The sequence below is a fragment of the Xiphophorus couchianus genome, chromosome 19 (genome assembly GCF_001444195.1).
Source record: "Xiphophorus couchianus chromosome 19, X_couchianus-1.0, whole genome shotgun sequence".
Classification (NCBI taxonomy): Eukaryota; Metazoa; Chordata; class Actinopteri; order Cyprinodontiformes; family Poeciliidae; genus Xiphophorus; species Xiphophorus couchianus.
The window spans coordinates 8,581,938-8,597,135 of NC_040246.1; the positions used below are offsets into that span (position 1 = coordinate 8,581,938).

General features: G+C 39.4%; 1 long non-coding RNA gene across 1 annotated transcript in view; it reads right to left on the reverse strand.

The window, feature by feature from the left end:
• Positions 1 to 1,402: 1,402 nt before the first annotated feature.
• The window catches only part of LOC114134561 (uncharacterized), a 43,064-nt gene continuing 29,268 nt past the window's right edge, over positions 1,403 to 15,198 (reverse strand). Inside the window, exon 3 of the long non-coding RNA XR_003593405.1 lies at positions 1,403 to 1,897. This is a non-coding gene — a long non-coding RNA (uncharacterized LOC114134561). The remainder of the gene's footprint in view (positions 1,898 to 15,198) is intronic.

Here is a 15,198-nt window from a genome sequence, read left to right on the forward strand (position 1 = left end):
ATTTAGCAAGTTTAAATCTTGGTTTTAGGGGACTTTCACTTCAGAGCTACTTGGTCTGCTTTAATTGGAAAATAATTTGTCTCCTCTGACAATCTGCATTATTGGGCATGTATGAAACTTCATCTGAAAGGTGATGCTCAGGACAACTGGAGAAAGGGAACCCTGGTCTGAGTAGTTTACAGTGTGAAAAACAGACTATTAATCAAAACATATGGAGGAAGTGACATACGTCTATGATTTATGAATGTAGATGAGATCTGAAAACACTAAGATTCTTTCATTGCCATGTTCTTCGTCTGTGTACCAAACATGTCATAGTCTCTTGCGCTCTCATTCATCTTAAGCATACAGACAAAAATGCAGGATGGCTCACAGCCTGACCTGTTGAGCATACTCGGTGGCTACCTAGCATCCCAAATAAAACAACTTTTGAAACTGTGATGTTCAGTCATTCCAAAGAGCAGTTGAAAGATGAATCAAACCATAGGTAAGAATGGAATTGTCCAGCACTTCCACCCTTAATCCCTTTTGGTCAACGCACATGTTTCTAGTTGAAGTCCTAGCAGAGTTTAGCATGTACATATGTTTCAGTTGGTCAAACAAAAAGTGTTTTTTTGTGGATAGACGAATGGACAAATGTAGCACAAATGGGACTGTGCTACATTTAGCAATAAACATTTTATTTACACATCATATATAAATATGGTTGGGCCTGTATATATGAGAAAAATGTAGAATTGTGTATGATTAACATTCACTACAACATCGGACTCCATTAATAAGTGATGATGATGAATCAATAGTTGTCATGTGCAGGATAAAATATTAACTAGTCTGGAAACTGACCTGAAGAGATTTCTTTTCCTCCTGCAGTGAAGGCTTCACATGGTTGTGGGTAATAAACACCTACAGTGGTCCAACAGCTAGCTGGGGAAATATCACGTGTACCAAGGAGAGGGAAGACACACAGTTAGCCTTTGTTATAATTAGATCAACCTGCTCTCTTGTATGTCATGTCAGTCAATTAGAGGCAAAAAGAAAAAGGTGCTCGAGTGATCAGTAATAGAAACCCTGGGAAGTTTGGATCCTGCATTTGTAATCTTGAACTGACCCCAGACTTCAAAACATTTATCAGAATTATAACATGATTTTGTGCAAACATCTGTCTGTGTCGTCTTCTGGTTTCACTTGAACGCAGATACTTTGATCACTCCAAGCTACCTCAAGATCGAATGAAAAAAATCTGTGTCTGTGTCGTGTTGTATGAAAATTTGGGAAAAGGAAGCAGATGATGTCATTAACCGGATTCTCCATACATTGTTCTCATTTTCTCTGCCGTTACCCAACCAGCCAATTCCTCCGCCTCCTCCTCCTCTCTCCACCTTTTGTGAATGGATTTCCAGTGGAAGCATCGACATGGATTTCACAAACAATTTATTCCAAATTACAGGAAAATTGGCCGCAGATCTTAGAGACAAGAGCGGAGGGGTGGGGGGGAAGAGTACTGTGGGGTTAAGATGATCCACAGGGTATTTATTCACCAAAGCTCTCATCGTTGTTCCACAGAGTTCTCCTCTTTCAAAATAACTCCATACACCCCCCAAAAACCCTCTCAACAGCCCCCTCCTTTCATTCGCTGTTTCAAATGTATTAATGGGCCGGAACCTTCCTGGATGATCTTGGCCCTCTCCCTAATGAAAACGCTCTGCGCCTGGATCCCAGAGCAGTAATCAGGCTCTGGCCTCCAGAGCACTGGGGCACGCAGCACACAGAGAAGGAAGAGCCCCAGCGTGACCCCACATTGCGTCCTTTGGTCACCTCGTGTTGCCCTTCACCCTCTTTGGCCTGGGCCTCTTCTTCTCTAAAGCCCCAAATGCCAAAAGCCACAAGCCTGGACCTAAACAGAGTGGAAAGAAAAATTCAGTGGTTTGATGGACTGGAAACACTACACTGTTTACAGTATGTCAATGGTGTGTAACATTCTGCATCATTCAATTTGGAAAGGAAATTGGAGCTTAAAAGAGTCAAGCAACGAATACTAAAAAGTTGTGGAAGATGACACACATTAAACTTGGCATACGTAAATAATCAGTCACATAATCTACCGAAAACAGTTTCTAAACGATATATTCTATACCCAGTTAAATTCTATTCATCACCGTTTTTAGAAGCAAAGAGCTTCTGTATATTTCTCAGATTAATAAATACATTATTATTAATATTTACCATAAACCAAATGAATTAAATATAATAACATATTTTATTCTATTTGTTATTAACACTAAGCTATATTTTCTAGTTAATATCCTTTTAAATTTAGTTAAAGAAACACATGAATAATTTTACAATAAAACTTTACTGATTTCTCCTAAACGTTTAAACGTACTTTTCCACAGAGTGCAAATCTGAGTTTATTGGAGAAAAACATAGGATAAATTTAACTTCCTACAGACACTGAACATGTTAGTTTCCAGCACCAGAAAACCATCATATCAGAGGATGCAGCAACATGTAGATTTTTTGGACATGTTCGGACTTTTTGACCATCTATAAAGCTAATAGGATCAATGGAATACATTATTAATATTATTATTATTATTTTATTTTTTTACAAAGGAAGAGATAATCTGACACTTGCTAACAGATTTACAGCAACTCTATGAGCAAGACACTTCTGAAAACATTAAAGACTCTGGAGAGTTTAGCCAATATAAAAAGTCCAGCAAATATATTTCAGATGGACATGAAGAAATGCAGTTCTTCTGGATTAAAGGTGTGTTTTGTTAGCTACAATGTTAATGTAGCAACTTTTTAATATCTTTCATCGTTGTGCACTTTGAACACTTTGTTTTGGATCTCTCCGTTAGATATCTCAGACCATCAAATCACCCCTTAGTCACTGTAAACACAGGCAAACCACTTATTGCACACAGTGAAATGAAAGCCTTCCATTTCACTGGAGGTCTCATCTTTAACAGCGCAAGCAGAAACCATGCACTCGGCTCTCTTTGTGTGTAACCTGTCAGTAGCCAGTAAGCTTTTGTTTGGTGTGTCCTGACAGGTCTCCCTTAGTCTCAGGACTCTGTCCCTCAAGGCCCCCTAGCCTTCTTCAACCTTGAGGTAAGACCAGCCAGATGTGGCAACCCCGGGCTTCTTACAGCTGCACGTGCAGCAAGGTACTAAAAGATGGGGGGAAATCGTTGGGACGTGCATCATCTGTTTTAGCTTGTCTGTCTTCTCTGTCAGACCGGCTGAGTGCTGTTTTCATTCCTCTTGGGTAATTTCTCTTACAGTTTCGCAAAACTGTCAGCACACGAAAAGCACTGATCCCCACCTGGCAGCCCCATTGCCCATCGCCCTTAATGACAACCAGACACCCTCTAAGACAGGGGACTAAGGTGTTAACTACCCCACAGAGCTGTGTTTAGCACATATTTACCTCCCGGTGTTTTCCACCTAGAAAGAAAAGGGGCAGATTTTCAAGAATGTTTCAAGGTAACTGAAAATCATCCTGTAAGATTTTGCTGCTGGATTAGTCAGATTTTATATTCAGACTCATAATTGTTGCCACCCATAGTGCCAACAATTATGTTAATATCTTAACATAATACCTATGTTAAGACATAGATCCTATAAATTGGTGCTCCTAAAACTCCCATTGATATTAATGGGACAGAAGCATTTTTTACATTTTTACATTGTGATTTTAAATTGATCAGAATTTTTTGGACCATATAATTACAAATCTGTGGGATTCTGTTTCCCTAGAATGCAAATATAACATGACACATATGATTTATAGTTATTTTATAGCTATTAGAGTACAGAGACTGCAGAAGGACCCATCATCATCTTGCCACTATGATCAAAATGGTAAGGAAAGTACAAGAAATCTTTTGAGTAGCAACTTGGGATCACCATGCCTCCATGACAACCAGACATGGTTAGGTCATACTTCAAGCCTATTGGTCAGACACCCAGGAAATCGGTTGTGCATTTGCTATCTATAAATCCAGTACACTTTGAAAAGCAAAGTAAGAGGTTGTAAATGTCATCTCAAAAGTCAATAGACATTATCTTCTTTTTTGTTTTTTAATCAAACTTGTAAACGTTTGATAATATAATCTGAATTGTGTGTTTTATTCAGTCAACCATTAAGCTTTTCAGCAACAAACATTCCAGGTGGGTTTGACATGCTGGATATGAATCCCTCTCAGTCAACAGACCTTTAATTCTATCTTTTGGGGTGAGCATATTGAGGAACAAGGGCTGTGGGTGATCGAGACAATCTGTAAGGACAATTAAGGACAATTATTTCCGAACAGGGTATTTTCTATCATTAAATACATCTTCTCAAATTAAAGGCTGGATTTTCTTTTTTGAGTGAGATAGTGCCACTATAATGAAAAGAGAAATAAAACCAACAAATTTGTCTATCAGTGCAGGTAAAAAAAACATCGCTCACTTCAGACATTTAATAACACAATAAAAGGAACAATGTCACTCAATGTCAGCAACGCAAGATCAAAATCTGAGGACTATTTTCGCAAATTATGAAAAATGCGGCTCTCAGCCCAGTTTATGGGAGACACGTTTATGTGTGAGCACTTCTTCAGGGCAATTTATTTGAGGATAAAAGAGGAGCCAGCCTTCATATGTGTTAGTGAAGTATGTGACAACTACACTATGGTCTGCATTTATTTTTCGTGGGCCTTTCCATACTTTCACCCTGACCTTGAGGGAACAAGGACCACTGGGCAATTGTCTGGTGTCTAGAATAGTTAAGTCAGTCATTTTGCCATTCTGCAACAAACTGCAGCCCCTTTAACTACTGAAGAAATTGCGGAGACATTATAATGAAAGAACATTTGTCAGAAGTGAGGAACACTGAGCTTTTTAATGCCAGCTCTCAAAGACTGTCATATAGACCATCTTTGAATGTAGAATGTCACTTTTCCTACGCACCTTCAACCTTTCTACTCCTGAAAACCAGCTCTTGAAGGTAATCAGTTCAGGCCAAAGTTGTGAAGCAAACCCACTCAAAAGCAGCAGGAGATGAATCTGTTTAGGTTCTCTGAACAACATAAAACAAACTGAGCTTCCATTATTCAAGGGGCTTGTGCTGCTTGTTTACAGTGCAGTTGGACTACTGCACCTGGACTCCAGGTAGCCTGACAGCTTGATGGGGCCTTTAATGGTGATTCACTGGCCAGATCTGTGTGGATAAAAATGGAATTCTGGGAGAGCAATCTAATAAGAAAATAAAGCACTGAATGGTTGGCATAGCTGTGGGATGGGCTTGTTGGGATGTTGTTCAATAGACAATGCTGGCTGCATATCAAATACAAACTTTGATGTTGGGGGTTTATGACCTTAGCTGTGAGTTCCTTCAAACAGAGTGTTGCAGGGTCATAGTACTTTTGTTTTACATTTTAAAGCATGGGCTTTAACTTTGATGTTCTGTAAATAGGAATCCAATCCTATAGTTGAAGTTCGGCCAGCAGCAGCTTCTGTGATTCACATATTGAAATGTTGATGCAGGTATTGCTCTTAATAAAACAGTAAGTCAGAGACAACATTTTACAGATGGATGAACTCTAACTGATACATTCTTTCAGCTGTTTCACAATACTATTTTTGCTCTTTCCTCTTCAGTGTAGCACAATGTAGCACATTTGCACAATCTCATCAATGGAATGAATCCCATCCTATACAACTACAGAACCCTCCGTTAACACTAGTTGTCCCTGTAGGATTACTGGGTTACTCTTCGGCAGAAGTCATTGGGTCAAGATGTGGACATCTAATGTCAACAGAGAGACACACAAGACAAACAACAATGCATGCACACACGAAGGACAATTTAGAGAGACCAATTAATTAAACAGTCATGTTTTTGGGCTGTGGAGAAATATGCATGTGAAGAATATGCAGGAGTACAACAAAGCAAATTCAAAAAAATTTGCAACGAGGAATAGATACATGCGTTTGCCCTTTCTGGGCCTTTTCTGGAATCCACCTGTGGAACTGCTCAGACATGCACAATGCTCCAACTTCCACATGAGTTGTAAGGTATCCAGAGGTAAGCCTGAGTATATGATGCTCAACACCATGTACTCATTAAAGGCAATGCACTAAGAGCTACACACTCGCAGTAACATGAACTTATAAGCCCAAACTCACACAGAAAGACACACGAACATGCGAAAAGGGCCCTAACGTGCAGTCTGCATCGATTTCCCTTGTCATATATCATTAATGAGGGTATTAAATCCATGTTTAGGAAGCAGAAGGCAGGCTTTGAGAAGGTTTTTTTCTGCTTGCACAAAAGACCTTTGCTGCAATCTCCCCGAAGGAAAGGCAATGACTCTCATCTCTCTTTGGTTGAGGAGCACATTAATGGAGTGATGTCATGGTGGCTCGTATGACTGCTACTATCCAGGGACATGGAAAAAATTTAAGTTCTTTGAAGTGTCTGCTAACTGGTGAATTATGATTGGCAAAACTTAATAAAAGAAAGAACTCTCACAATAAATGCTACTTCTACCAGAACAGAAAATTATTATATTATAATCACATAAAGTTATTTGTGGAAGCTGCAAAACCATGGTACATTCCAAGAAACTACCTTGTAAACCAGCTATATTGATCAGAGTAAAATTCCCCCCCCTCCATGCACCTCACCCCTGGGTTATCATCGCATCATTACCATCCGGCAGAGACGTTGCCGTATGATATGGCAAATGGACTTACTATTGATTTTGTCAGAGAAAGAGAGAATGGCAGATGGAGTGGAAGTCAAAAGAGAACATCTGGAAGGGGACAAGGGTGCGTGAAGGGCCTCAGATGATAGATGATACAGAAGGATTGTGCTACAGATAATCCTTTTGAAGTCTGGGATTGTGTCAGAAGAGTAGCAGAATTTCAGAGGGGAAAAACATTCAAAGAATTCTGCTTCTCTTGGTGAAAAATGTCTTTTACCATTACTTTAAACTTTATTACACATGATTGAAAATGACTAAATATGCATTATTATCATGCTTGAGAAAAAGGCAAGGTCTGTATCATATTAGAAAGTGGAAACTTTTCTCTGACTAATCCCATTATGAGAGGGAGGCTGCTTTACAGGAAAACTGAGGTTTTAACATGATGAGCAGCGTGAAGCTTGGAAAAAAAAATGGGGCAATCCTTCCTTTTGGGAAAGGGATATCCTGAGGCATGGCTATATAGACCTTAAGTGCTGACAAAGAAGATATTGTATTTTTCCAGTAATCCTTTTAAACACCACAGGGCAGAATCATACACTTCATTTCACAGTAATGCTGTTGAGTTTCAGTGATGAAAGATTCTATTTATCATTTATTAAATGCCTAAAAGCTCATAGTCTCATGCAAAAAGTGTGCTTTAGAAAGCCTGACTCTTAGAAAGAAGTAAAGCAATTTCTCCAGTATCAGAATCAAGCCATCCACAGAAAAAAAACAAAAAAAAACTAACGTTTTTCTGTCTCGTTTCTTCCCACTGGCTTGGTTTGTTTTGTTATGCTTGATTAATCAAGAATGCAAGAAACTGTGTGTATTGTTTCCGCACCATGAGCAGTGTCTCAAATATTTGGTGTGCATTAAATACTTTAGCAGACAATCAAAATCCTTTCAGCACTCCCCATTACTGTGAATAGGCTTAAGGGAAAATAATGTGCTGGGCATGCTGGTTAAGGAAAACATGTCAACAATCCCTCGTCAGCGCGAGTTCCTCGCTGTCAGGTGGAGCTTACTAGGGGCTACGATTAGCGCGGATTTGTGTGATGCACCGTAACCTTGACACTGAACTGTGAAACAGCTTCATGGAACGTTCCAAAGCACCTGTCAGTCAGGTCACACCTACGAGGATAAATATCCATCTGCAGGGGCGGCGCTTTCAAACACATTTTACAATGAGTGCAGTGTTGCTGTTTTAGTCACACCAGGAACATGTTTTGAAATACATTATTGGCTGCGTGTTTGAGTGTTGTTTCACTGCTGACACTGTGACGTACAAACATCAACATTACTGACAAATTGACCCATTCAGTTACCTGCAGGGAGCAAACTGGAGGATTATGGTTTGTTTTAAAGGGGTAGTTCAGGATTTTTGAAGTTGGCTTCTACTAAAATGTTGGTATTTTAACTTGTATAGACACAATCTTATTGTCCTGAGGGATGGTTAAAACATCCAACTTAAAAACATTACCACAAGTATATTGATTTCTACAAAAATCATGTAGTTATTGACAGAAAAAACCCCAATGATTTTTCCCATAGGAAATGCATGGAGTTTGTAAGATGAGCTGAATAGGTAAACTTTCTAAAATAAAAGTGGGCAGAGCAAACTAGTTTTTTCTTACACAGTTTTGCTTCAATACCAGACACTTAGTCTGGTCAGAAACACTTTACATATTCAGTACGTTTCAAGCAGGACAATCACCAGTGGCGAACCGCCTCCGACTTTCATCTCCACTGTGAAAAAAATATAAATATTGGCTTCTTTGTATACTTAAACTATCCAGTACAAACATGAAAACTGTTTATAGACTCTTAACTACCATGACATTTTTAAGATTGCAGTTGCTTGAAGTAAGCTTTGGTCTTTGTCTCTCTCCAACTAGCCATTAGCTTCAGCTAATTAATATGCTAAGAGAGGTATTAACTGAAAATTGTTAACTTTCCCACTTACACATATTAAGACGGATATTAAGAATTCAAAGATCAAACCCTCTTCCATTAAGGCTTTGCTCCCCCATTTTGGACCTTGAGAAAAGCAGCTGCAGCGGATGTTGACATGAGTCATAACCATGTGACTTTCTGTCCAGACGGCACCACCGGCACAGGAGGATCCTCTCGGCAGTCTGTTCTGTTTGGCCACTGTAAAAGCACCATCAAGAACAGAGGTGAAGTGAAATGTGAAGCGGGGAGGAAACACATTTTTCAATACATTAGTTTTTAGGAAGTATCTTTCATAAATGACTCTGCTATTGTCTGACCTGTGGGAAGCTGCTGAATGAATTTTAGCTCATGTTGGAGGTGGAATCGTCGCCTTTGGGATGAGGACAAGCCAGATAGGGAAGCATTATCTCTCTGAACTAAACACTCTTTTCGCCAGTTTTGTTTTGGCTGAACTTTGTGTCTATGTATATTTGAACAACACTGATACTAATCCATCAGATTAAAAGGATGTGATTTTCCCGTACTACAGTAGCCACAAGGAAAACAAATCTGGCATAAACCATTTAACAGCTAGACGACTGCTTGAATTTATTGCAGGGTTGGATGATCTGTCTGCCAACAACCTCACATGCTTTATGTAATATCTACTGGCTTCAAACTACAGGAAGTCTGGCTTCGATACCAGGGGAAGCTCGACACCGCTAGTGAGAGGAAAGATGGACAGAGGTGTGGTGCAGTGGTCGGGGCACCTCACAGGAGACCAGAAAGGATTTCACACCACTTGTGGCCAATTGTTTAGGCTCAGCAGAAACTTTGTCCCATGGTTTAAAGAACTCCACCTCGCTGAAAAAGCAGCAGCTCAGCGGCAAGCAAGAAAGGTTAAAATTGTTAATCATTGTTGCTTCCAGGAGGGTGAGAAAAAAACAGAAGAAACACTTTTGCGGAAAAGACTAGAATGCCATCGGTATTAACACTCACAAGATGAATGCACTGGCCTCGCCTACTGCCATTCCGCCAGATTTAAGGGGTTGGCAGTTCAATGAAGCTGTCAGTCACCGACATGTTTGGACTCGTCGTCCACTCATCATCAGAGTTTATAGAAGTCCCTCACCTGACAGGTAGGGATGACTGATATCTTTCAGCAGCAGTGTCTAAACATGTACCAGAATCTGCTCAAAATCAAAACAAGATGAAATGGCCACATACTCATGACATGTTTTGGGAATAGATCCCCTATGGGTTTATTACAATTTTTTTCATCCATGCTGTTTTATTTTGTTTCTTTTTTTTTTTGTCTTGGTGCAATTTCACCTTGAAGAGTTTGACAAAGGCTGGCATTCTCTCTTTAACATCTTTTCATTTGGGGCGGTGTGCCATGGGGGATCTGAAGGGAGTGAGATGAGTGGCATGGCAAGGCACACATTTGGCTTCTGGTGTGACGTAAGGGCCATGTTTATGCAGCATCATAAATATGCATGTTGCGTTATGTGGTACAGGGGCATTTATGACAGGGGAGTGACAGTATTTGCACTTTGAGAGGTCATTTACCTGTCATCCATTGTGACAGCAGAGAGGAGCAAAGCCAAAGGACAACTGTACATTACACCCTAATGAAATGAAAACTTTAAAATGTAATGTTTTCTTTTAATAAAGCCACAAATAGTAAGAATAGTAAGTCTTTGGACGTTGAAGGTCATGAACCATGCAAAAACAGATAACATTAAACTTTAGCATAAAAGCAAAAAAGAAAATTCTGGTAAAAAAGCAGGTTATTACTGTTTCTCATTGCCTGGGTTATTCTATTTCTTATATATATATATATATATATATATATATATTCATATAGTAACAGCATACAGTGCATTGTAAAAATGTTTTACACATTTTGTTTAATTTCAAACTATTTTACTGGAATTATCTGTGATAGCAACACAGACTTGTGGAGCTAAAGGGATATTAAGTAGCACTTTACAATTAGGCTGCCCTTATAGATGGCTAATAAATAGTTTATGTTATTAATTAATCTCAACACTTTATAAATCATTGCTAACTGTTTATTATGTAGAAATTGAGGATGAGAAGAAGACAAAATCTACTGGTTTCTTGCCAAGTAGTGAGCCAAGAATGTTCACCTATATATTTTATCTACCTTGTAAGCAAAATAAGCATTTGTAAACATTACCTTTCGGTATGTAGTCTCCTTCTCGTCCTTAATTAATGCATAATAAACAGTTGTTAACAATTTATAATGTGTTTGTAGTTGAATGGATAACATATCTATAAATTGTTTATTAGACATCCATACAGGGAGCCTTATTGTAAAGTGGTATCAAAACATAGATTCTCATGGGTTTGGTGTGGTGGCGGCGGGGTTAAACACAACCCACATAAGGAGGCCTTAGTCCTAGATGAGGTCAACTGCTGTCGCAGGTTCGATTCCCGGCCTTGCGATCTTTGCTGCATGCCTTCAGTTTCTCTTTACTTACTTTCCTGTCAGCACTTTGAAATTAAGGCCACTAAACCAAAAAAAAAAAAAAAACATATCTTTTTTTTCTCTTTTTATAAATAAAAATTTGAACAATGTGCCGTGCATTTGTATCTCCCCACCCTACCCTGACAGCCCTAAATAAAATCCATAGATATTCCTTTCAGTGAAGAGCTGAGAGAACATTTGTGAACAAACAGCTTAATCAAGAACATAATGTTTAAGATGTCCAACGTAATTAGAGACATATAGCTTTAGATCAGCATGGCAATATTGCCTCAGCCAATTCATATGGTATACAAAGCTGTATCTGGTGCTTCAATTTGTCCTGCATGTTCTTGCACAAATTGAGCCACACAGGTCACCATTCATGCCCTCCCAGATGGCCTTCACTCCAGGGACTCTTCTGTCAGGAAAGTGCTGTTTCACCCTTCAGCCACTTAATAAGTAAAAAGTAAATATTTGAAGTTTTATCAATCTATATCTAACTCTGCTTCATCCCCTTAGACTTTTCCATTTGATATATTTATGGTGTTTTCCTGAAAAATGATGGAAGAAGGTCAAGCAGGAAAGTAGGATTAAGATTTGGAAAAACAACTAATCACAGAAGTCAGTAAGCTGAGAAGCTGATAAAGTCTAAGAAAACCAAACCCTGCTGTGCAGAGCCTCACAATAGCTCACTGTTTTCCTTCTTGCATACAAGTCTGAGCAATCTCCTCTTGCTAGGTCAAAGTGTTACATGGCACAAGTCCAAACACAGGCCCACAGTAAATAGTGAGTGCTTCGGAGGGCTCGGAGCCCCGCTGCAGAGGGACAGTGTTTGGATAGGCCCCCAGCTCTCTCATCTACATGGCCTGCAAAGTTGAATTAATGGGCTCACATGCTGCATGTCAGATTTATGTGTCTCACTTTGCTGCTTCGCCTCTTCAGCCCAGCACTTAGCATATCATACCATAGGTTTCTCAACAACATATATCTAAAGCAAAACAGAAAAAAAAAAACTCAACTCTGTGATGCTTTTGTCTGTCTTTTGGCAGTTTTTCCCTGTTTACCAAAGCAGGAGGTAAGTGGTACCCCTGGGGAGGGGTCATGCGCAGAGATTTTCCATTGTTTGTGTGTTATGAGCAAACCGGATTAGTTTTGCGTGTGTATACATTGGAGGATGGGCATAACTGTAAACGTAGGGTAATTGTTTTGGGGGTGGGGTGGGGGAAATCAAGTAGTGACAGTGCCTACAGGGAAATTGAAGTTATGCGTGGTGTGGATATTTAAAGTAAAACTGGACAGGAAGCTGGGATACTGGAAAACAATTTTACCCCATTCCTCTCTAGCTGCACGGAGCTATGCCTGATGTGTCCCTGGCATGGGCCCCAGGCACTGAGAGCAGATATCCACTCCCTAAAGTTGTCAGCCTGGAGAATAAATACAAGTCTATCATCGCTTAGCTGAAAGACTCATTAGTGTTAGTAGGATAGAGAAAAATGGAGGAGTCACGGTGTGGTGTGAGCTTGTGTTTGTGCAGATTGGGAGAGCATGATCAAAAGCAAAAAAGGGGAGTCAGGGAATGATGTAAGGTTCTAAAGATATAAACTGTTAGTGATGATTATTTAAAAATGGACTAAAATCTGGGGCCAATGCCTTGGAAGCGAACTGACTCTACAAATAGCACCCCCTCACCACTGTCCAAATGTCATTGTTAGGGTTCTGACTGAAATATGGATAGTTCCTGCTGGGTCAGGATCCCAGGAGATGGATATTTCCTTCGTGTCTATGTCTACAGAGGAAAGGAAATATTAAACAACTCCACTGACCATTGATGTTTCTGCTGAATGATGTATTTTCTGACTAAAGTCGCAGAGATCCAGGAAACATAATAGTAACAGAGCATGCTCCATGTATCTTTTAAGTCTATATTTACACAGAATGACAAAGAGCAGTATAAACTTTGACAAAATGTGCGTTGCGTAGAGAAAGATTAAACAGTCTCAAACAGGAAGGTACGAAGCAACAAGCAGACATCACGCTGTCAGTCAGAGTCAGTCTATATGCAGCAGCTCCATAAACTGCTGGATGAAGACAGGCCCAGAGGAGGCCAGGGCCTGTGTTCATGCAGAGCATTCCATTATAGTGAGCCCAGGGGAGTGTTGGGCCCAGTAAAGTAAAAAACCAGCCGCAGCTCTGTCTTCGGCAACAAGAATCACAGCACATCTAACGAATAGGACAGGGCACTTACACCACTGTCTCTCGGAGTCATTAAACATGTTTCACTTACAAAGATTTATTACCTCATGATAAATGTACATGTGACTAAGTGCAATAAAGACACTTCTAAAGATAACAGTTTGTTTTTGTCAGTGTACTGGCCAACACTGAGTACTCTATAAACCAAAATGTAACTGTTTAGAATAACATGTGACAAACACAACTTTTTGAGTGGATTGCAAAAGTGTTCAGTTTTGCAACACATGGGAATTTTTTCCCAATTTTGCATTGTGTTGGGCTCTTTAGAGACAGGCCAAAACAAAGAATAGCAGAATTGTGAAGTTGAAAGAAAGCTGTATTTGGTTTTCAAACACTTGTATCAACCCCCTTTTCTGTAACTCTACCAAATAAAGCACAATGAAACCAATTGCCTAATTTATAAACAGTAAAAATTTTGTATATTTTAGACTTGACACAAATACAGTTGTGCTGTGAAAACCTCAGAAGATAGTTAGAAGGTGATGTGGTTTGATGAGACCAAAATTTAACCTTTTGTCCTACATGCAAACTGCAGTCACTGTCCTTAAAATAGAATATATCTCCCAGTGAGGCTCATTTGTCAGTTCTCTTTGAAAATAACAAGCCAGCAATCAACTTCTGCATGTTTTAACTGATTTCAATGGTTAAATTTATGCTAAACCTAAATAAACCAAAACTAACTCAAATCCATCTGACATCTATGGGGAACACAATTTGTGAAAAGCGTTTTGTTATGAAAGCTTTAAGTGAAAGACAACCTCCTGTATACCTACAGTATACAGAAATACACAAGCAGAGGCCAACAGTGTTATCTGGAAAAGAACATCACAGCTAATCTGAACCATTTCCAGGACTTTGTGCTGCTTAGATGGCCCCATGCCTTGAGGTTCTGCTAAGCATGGCTCCCCTGCCTAAATCCCTGCTAAGGAAAAAGAAACCACTGACTGAGCTCATCCAGGCCTGCAGCAAAAAACTAAAAGTAAAGCTAGCTATCACCTGTCCATGAAAACTCCTACTATTTAGATTTTTTTTTGTATGTGTGTGTGTGTGAGGAAAGGTGTGTATGTGGCTTTTGGACGAAGAAATGGCTGGGCTCATGTGCGCTAACAAAGTCCTTGCCAAAAGCACAGCTGCCTTCATTGTGACGCATGGTTCCATTCCATCTGACCTATCTATCCAGAAAATGAACACACAACCCCCTCTTTTTTCCCCTGTGGTGTACTTCACTGACACTCCTCTTCACTTCTATTTCCCCCATAGTTCACCGTTATTTTTATCTCCCTCTGCTCTTTATCTGATAATTTCTTCCAGTTGTACTGTCTGATTCTTCCTTCCAGACTTATTCTATGGAAGAAAAAAAAAACTTAGTGCTCCAGCTTTTCTTTTGGAATGCGATTAATCCCAAAAAGTTAGACAATCAGACCAAGTTGAAGATTTAAGACCTATTTTCTGTTGAAAGTATCTGCCTGCCTTACTTCTGCCCTCTATTTGTGTTTTTGTGTAACATGAGGATTTAGCTTAAAATTTAAAGAAAGGAAATAGAGCCTATACAATACTCACAAAAAATTAGTGATGTTCTTATTTCAGGTGAAATTTCAGTATAAACCTAAAATTCACTCTTACGTTTACAGGGGCACTTCCTCTAAACTTTTGAATGCAAATTTCCAACTGTTCAAAGTTTCAGTACTTTTTGGACAACTTGCTGTTCACTAACAAGGAGCTTAATGGCACAATGGATCAAGCACCTGTGACTTAAGAGCAACTTGAGTCCCC